Here is a 7,634-nt window from a genome sequence, read left to right on the forward strand (position 1 = left end):
GGTTGGTGTTTGCAGGTGTTGAAAGTAGAGATGCACCGATACCACTTTTGTCGCCGATACCGATACCGATCCGATACCAGCTAAAAACGCCGATACCGATACCGATACGCCGATACTACAAAAAGGCCGATATTACCGATATTCCGATACCGATACTATGTAAATATTACTTGATTAGGTGTGTTGTGTAGGGCAGACGGGTTAAAACAATGGTCTCTGAGCGTTGTTCATAGTACACAATATTTCAGATCGAAAAAAAAGATATATATGTCGCATAATATGAAATTAATGATTGGTATCCATATGCTTTAACAGATTAAGATACATTGTACAGTAACGCTAGTAATCTCGGTGTTCAATTGAAACTCATAAGCCGGGATGTCCAATATGAATTTAATGTTAATATCGCGACCTTCAAAAATCGTTATTCGTGTTTAAAAGAATATCGAATATCACCCACACATTCTAGAGCCGCCGTCCTAAGATCAAATTAAAAGCATTTTTCAAATATTTCATTTCGTCGCTAATCGTAATCGTCGACGCAATAAGTAAGTCAAAGCCAACATGAAAGAATATCAATCAGCACCGACCAAAAGAAGGCCTACCTATAACCGTCGAGGACATTTTTTTACTTTACTATTTTATAATATTATACAATTGCTATCATATATTTTGTGATAGGCTAGGGCTAGGCGGTCATGTCAATATATCTATATATACCTGCGTAGAGGGATAATTGTGTCGGAATTTAGTTTATTGATGTCGACGGACTGAATGACACTCGTACTTGACGACAAACAGTCAAAATTTATACCCGTGCCAAAAGTCCATGTGCCGTTAATAAGGACCCCAATTCCACTGTATGATTTAAAACTGGGCGTCTAATTGCTTTTTGTTATGTGCCGTGTTGATATATTTCTTCATAATTACTATGTAATATTAAAAATTTCAATATAAAAATTTGACAGCGAAAATAGCCAAATTAGTTGAGCTAATTTGGCTGATAAATAGCTAAAAACACGTGAATCCTATTCTCTCGCGGGGGTGGGGACATGTATGGCTCATAGCTCACGATCTCTCCAGACAAAAAATAAATTAAAAAGTAGTATTCCAACTTATCTTTAAAACATTCTGGACCATATCAAAATGTAAATATATCGGAAATATCGGCCTTAATCTCACCGATACCGATACATGGCCGATACCGTAAAAATGGCCGATATTGCCGATACCGATACCCGATACCGATACATCGGTACATCTCTAGTTGAAAGTGCTAGATTTGTATTATTCGATTAGATACTCCTGTAGCTTCTGTCGGTTTTCCCCATTCGGCGAGTATGGTAACGACGTTGGGATTGGTGGGGGAAGTTTGCGGCGGGGACATGTGCATATTTATATGTCACCATTCTTAGTCCCTGTCAAAGTTTTGTCCGTCATGTTAATTGATGTCATTTCCCTGTCGACACCGCCAATCTTTGAAAAATTAAACAAGTTCAATGCATGCTTTCCTGCTCAAGAACAGCTTGTCCGAGCTGTCGGTAATGTAAATGATCTGACGGGAACGAACTATTTTCCCGTTATCAGTTGTTCCTGAAAATCTTGCAACTAGGGCGCCAAGGATATGTATCCATTTGTTATTGGTCGCAGTCATTGTTGTTGGGGTTTGAAATTCTTTTTAAACCCCAATTTAGCAAAGACAGATGGCAGTATGTCGATCATAATATCAAAAAATAGCTGTGGATCTGACTTGCGTTTTTCCCATCTTTGGCACATATTGGTGGTGGTCCAGAGCCATTCCGTTGGATGAATTCTCGTAAACTGAGCGTAATGAATTGGACATAGAGTTCTCCATGTCATCAGGTTCCTGTGATGGTTTGACCATTTTTGACAATGTTTTGCCTCTACAAACTGATTCAAAATGGTGTAGTTTCAATCAGTGGTAGCAAGTCTGATTGAAAGCAGGACAGGAACGTTATTTGATTCTCAGTGGAGAACTTTTGCCGTGTCCTGTTTCTCCGCAGTAAGTACATGTGGCTTGCATCTTATCGGATGTGGGCTTGACTTGAATGCGCCCCTTTCGATATGAGCTGATGGCGTCTGTGGACTGGGAATCGAACAGTCTGAAGGCGGATCTGTTGCCCGATTCTTTGGCTTCGACGAATTTGAAGACTTCTTCCAGGGTCATGTTTTGGTTCGGGTCCCCAAGAAGATCTAGTTGAAAGTCGGAGTTACCTATTCCTCTAGAGAGAATGTCGCGCATAATTTCTTCTGTATAATTCACATCTTGACTGCATTACAGACTGTCGCTTGGCCACGAATGCGGGCGCCAAAGTTTCTTACTGGTTCGTCTCTGTCTTGTTTCATGTTGGCGAGCTTGACTCTGGCGATCATGGCATTTTCCTTTGATAGCGTTCAGTATGTCTTGTTCTGATTTTCCTGTAAGATTAGGTGAGGTGCGAGTTAGATCTTTGCGCAGTGGATCGTCACAGTATTCCAATAGTTGGAAAAGTATGTCTTGGCCAGATATTTTTGTGGCAGCTTTGTAGTCTGTCCATCTTGATTCAAAATATGTCCATTCTTCAGTTGAGCTAGAAGATGTGATGGTTGGACGTTTTACTTTCTCAACTTGGGTTGTGGGTTGTTGAGTTTTTTGTGCGCTGTGTGTGGTAGCGTGTAAATTCAGCAATGCAGCAACAATAGAGACCTCATCCTCTGTTTCAAATTCACATTCGTTGATTGGGCATCTGATCTTTGGCATCTTGATGTCACAAGGTATCCCACATAGGGTAAATCATAGATAATTATATATCACTATTTGTTTATTAGGCTATCAGTAAATAATAATTTACCCACTATATGAAAAGAAAGTATATGGTGAATAACGAATACCAATAAATATATAAACATAAAGAAATGCACAATGCTACTGATAATCTACTAATAACTTTGTCATTTTTTAGCTCTCATTCTAAAAATAGGTTGGCTCTGGTTTTACTTGCGAAATCCTGTTGACAAGCTGGTATATATAATTGTGATGGATCATGGCTAAGGCAAAGTGCTAAATTTGTTTTCGATTGATATTCATGCTAAAATTTAAAACAAAATGATATTTTGTAATGTGGTTTAATATTTTGATAAAATTATATTTAAGCAGGATCAAAAAAACGCCGCTCCCGAAGTATGTGCACCAAAATGGCGCACAACCTGAACCATAACCTGGTACACATACTATGTTCAGGATGTGCGCTATCTTGGTGCATATACTTCTGGAGCTCTGAAAAAAAACAACGGAGGTTGGCAACAGCAAGCGGATGTACTTGATGAATATCCAGCTTGTCAAGTTGAAAATAGTACGACAAATTGATATGTAAAAATAGAAATGATTTAAAACAGAGGAATAAGACTCGGAAGCATGAAAATGTTTTGTGAAACCGTACGTATATGCATAAGCTGCCGGGAGACCATTATGAACGTAGAGGATAAGAGCATGTATATATACTGGAATGAATTTTCTCGAATCATTGACTATACTCTATCGACCGTAAAGAAGATTTCGAATTTTTAAAACTATTAGTATATTTTGCAATAGAAACGTGAATAAAAAGAGAAGTGAGTGAATGAGAAGAGAATCTGTGAATGGCTTGTGTGTAAATCTTGCCAATCCTTCTGACCATTACTTTTTACCGACGGCATCTATATCAAGAAACGTATAGCAGTCACATCGCATGAACTAAACTGACAACACAATCTTGTCCCAAGTTAAGCTAATTCGTGGCAAGTCCGCTTTACGTAATATCAATACTTTTCGAAATTCTCAAAATACCCAAATCAAAACCTAATTAACAATAAATTTGGTCATAGTAATTATATTTAACGTATTTTTTAGCATTTTTTTTTATCAATGGCTAAATTGTCAAATAGTGATATTATCTTACAGGTTACGAGTCATTATTTTCATTCATATACGGGTGTGATAAAATATATTTAGATAATTATAAAACAACGTAATCAGCGTTATTTTTTAAAATACAATATTCTGAATAATAGCAAACATCGAGGACTGTTGATGAAATTAGTATATATATATATAGATAGATATGTAACTAACATTGATAAATAATAGTTGGTTAGCTCAAATAATGACTTCAGTCAGTTTCTGGACATGTTGAAGGAGAAAATATTGCAGATATTGCGACATCATGCAAGACGTTAATGAAGGCTGCAACCTGTCACAAAGTTGGATTTGGACTTGGAAAAAATCCACGAATCACCTGATGATCTGAACAAAGTAAAGCACACAAGTTTTTTCGATAAGATCCTGATATCACCAGACCTTGCATATATATATGGCTAAGGCAAAACGAGACTGCTGTTCATGTCCACAATGGGTAGAGAACAAACGTTTGAACTCAATGGAAGGAGTATTTATATTCCGGTATTTGTACTAGTTCATGATGCAACAACAAATACTCCGACTTGGTAATTTAATTTACAATATCTTCCAGTACTTAAAAAGTTTGATATAAGTTTTCATACCTTTGTCGAGTGGACATAACAAAGCCGCAAAATAATTTTCATAGTCAGAAAGAAAAACTATAGCTGCATTGTCTAAAAGGTTGTCTGATTAAAACAAATAGAATTAAATGAGTTTAACTGCAGACCAACAAAAGAATAATAATTTATCTATATATCGAATATTATATTATATATGTACATGTATTAGTAATTTTACCCATATTTGACACCGCTTCATTCGCAAGTCCGTTCATTTCCTCTCCGTGCTCGAGGTGAATAAATTCTGCAAACGTTCAATTTGTGTCAAAAAATTAACAAATGTCTTAAATTAGAAGGAAAATAATAAAAGAGTTTACTAGTACTTTTCATTGTTATGCTAATCAATAACTTTCCACAACGTTTTGAAAGCATTCAATTGGGATACATTTTGTGTACACAACATACCATCGTCTGATTTCCTAATATGATAAGTTCCATCTCCTTCATAGTCAACATGAAATTCAAATTCAACATATCTGGCAAATAAAACGGTGTTACAAAAATTGTCCTTCTATGCAACCTGTTATCTAATTTTATAATTGTGTTTTCGAGAATTTATTGGAAAGCATTATTAATTAGTGTGCTACCAGATCCGATGCAATAGACTCTTGGACGAGTTCTCAGGTAGATTTGGTAATTTAAACAACATATGAAAATGTAGAAGAATCACTATAGGTAAATAATTTATTTTTAATTTTAGCTATTTTCAACAATATTTTACTTATTGTAACACATTTATACTCTGTAGATTTTGCTTTTTGTTTCCATATATTTACCTGGACACATTTTCCTTTGAAACAGCTTGGAATCCAGTTTCTGTAGACGTGATATTAGTGAATCAGGCACAAGAGACCTTAGACGTTGTTTCATCAGTCCAGAATACCACGTAGTTTTTGATAACTACAAAATGGGAAAAACCTAAATTACGGTGTTTCCCCGAAAATAAGTCCTATAGCCTGAAAAGAGGACCTAGCCCAAATTTAAAAATGATTTTAATCCAAGCCCTACCCTTAAAATAAGATCTAGCCGATAGCGTGAAATTTGTTTTGACCTAATCGAAGGCAAGAAAACACTCTTACACGTTTCAAATGGTTAAACTAAAACGCGTGAGAAAGGAAAAGGTTCAATGAGTAAAATCTTCATTGGAATTTATGAATCTAGTGACTGGCATGACATTCCAGAGGATGATGATATGGTCAATTTTGAATAATGGCAGTTTTTTGTTTAATAAAAACGTGTTATTTTTAAGTGAATGGATATCGGGTTTCATATTTTGTATATTTGAAAATCTCGTAATTTTCTACTTCGTAATTTTGTTTTTGATAAATGGCATCCTCCCATATAAGCCCTAGTGTTATTTTTCGAAAGAAAATTAAAATAAGACCCTGTCTTATATTTGGGAAACACGGTGTATGTTAGCATTGGTTGATTAGAATTTAATACTAGTTACACAAAAATGGTTTTGACTAATAACGGATTGGAAGTAATTACTTTAGTATTCCCTTAAAGAGTCATGTTTTTCATTAAAATCAGCAAAAACAAGTGGGTTCAACACACTTCTATAATTTAGTCTCAATTTGAGTTGTTATCTTCATCTCCACCGTACCTTTCCAGCATCGATTTCCATGCCCTCTGAAATACAGCTTTTCTGTAACTGACTTGCATTTGTTATCAGTGCAATTGATGACAATAGTAAGAGTAATTCAACAATTGAAATCATGCTCATTATGACCATAAACGCTTCGTGATTTTTCTAATTAACCTGTAACAAATAGGAAAACGTGTTGTTCGTATATGGGTTTGCTTTGTATAAAAGTTCATCTGTATTATATGTATCAAACAAAGGTTCTTTAAAACGCCTTATTCAAAACATCTCAACTATATTATCAACAATTAGAAGTTTATTTCAATGAAACAACCAAAAATAGAATGAACTGTTGTTCACATAGCTGCAATGTGAATGCTGCTATAGTCTATATTCTATTGTGCTGCTTTTATTCCTCCCAAGGCCCTTTTTCATTTCATAGTTCTTGAGTAGAATCTTACTCATTGTTTTGTTTTATCCTTCTATGTTTACTTTACGTCAAAATGAACTGTTTATAATTTGGGTGAAGATTCTCTGAGTCAGAGGACGCACAGGATACACACAAAAAATCAATTCATGTTGTGACGATACAAATCTGTGGCAGTTCCACATAAAATATCCTGATTCAGTAACATTTGAATGAACTAGTTTGAATTAAATATATTTTATTCGCATTGCTCACATTTTCTGTATATGTAATATATATACTCTCAGTTCTGATGTACCTCTAGCTCAGGGCTTCCCAAACTTTTGAGCTCGCGGCCCCCTTTTATTATATTAAAATTTACCGCGGCCCTTGTTCGCGTTAATAATGCTAAACAGCTCGAAATATGCATTTTTGATGTTTTATTGACACTTCTAATTCTCAACTTTTAGTAGGCCTACTCAATTACAAAAACAAGCACATATTTATTCAGATTAACGTTACTCAATTATTCAGTGTAATGGGTGCGAATACTTTTTGCTGCATAGCAAGTCCAGCCTTGGCTCAATGTTTGTTTTTGCAGGCCTAAATGATGAATTACGATGTCTGGCCACCGACGGCATGGTCCTTATACGGAATTGTTCACTCCTATTGATCAAACTTAGCATAAGACAGCGGTTTGTGTGGCGCCAAATTATCATGGAAAAAAATCATGGCGCCCCTACACGAAAAATATGCTCCCTGATAATGAAACACAATTTTGTCATCGTTAATATGTAATTATCTCATCTCTGCCTGGTTTTTCTTCAAAATGCTAAAAAAATCACTCATGTTCAGCAAATAAATAAACTGCAGCCTACGAAATTGCATGTAGGATACCCGACGTAACAGAGCGTACACAACATAGAACAGTAAAATGAATTTGATTCGTATACATATCATTTGCCGGCATTGTTATGCAAGCACACGCAAATCGGATCTTACGATCAGAATATGCATTGTTATTCAAGCGCGGTGATTCTACTGTGTTTCCCCGAAAATCAAACCAAGCCTAATTTTTATAAATTG

At 35.6% G+C, this 7,634-nt stretch overlaps 2 long non-coding RNA genes across 3 annotated transcripts in view; both read right to left on the reverse strand.

Annotated features, from left to right (window-relative positions):
* Positions 1–4,112: 4,112 nt before the first annotated feature.
* LOC120343526 (uncharacterized) lies at positions 4,113–5,055 on the reverse strand. The gene is made up of 4 exons (XR_013478827.1): positions 4,963–5,055; positions 4,736–4,801; positions 4,540–4,623; positions 4,113–4,282 (listed from the first exon to the last, which is right to left on the reverse strand). It is a non-coding gene; the product is annotated as an uncharacterized LOC120343526 (long non-coding RNA).
* A 285-nt stretch (positions 5,056–5,340) lies between these two features.
* LOC144429940 (uncharacterized) overlaps positions 5,341–7,634 on the reverse strand; it is a 63,402-nt gene continuing 61,108 nt past the window's right edge. The window contains exons 2-3 of one of the 2 annotated variants that reach the window (XR_013479189.1): positions 6,164–6,319; positions 5,341–5,457 (exon numbers count right to left, since the gene is read on the reverse strand). This is a non-coding gene — a long non-coding RNA (uncharacterized LOC144429940). Of the gene's footprint in view, positions 5,458–6,114; positions 6,320–7,634 lie in introns of both variants that reach the window. The other variant, XR_013479190.1, reaches the window with a different exon arrangement.

The sequence above is a fragment of the Styela clava genome, chromosome 11, assembly GCF_964204865.1.
Source record: "Styela clava chromosome 11, kaStyClav1.hap1.2, whole genome shotgun sequence".
Taxonomy (NCBI): Eukaryota; Metazoa; Chordata; class Ascidiacea; order Stolidobranchia; family Styelidae; genus Styela; species Styela clava.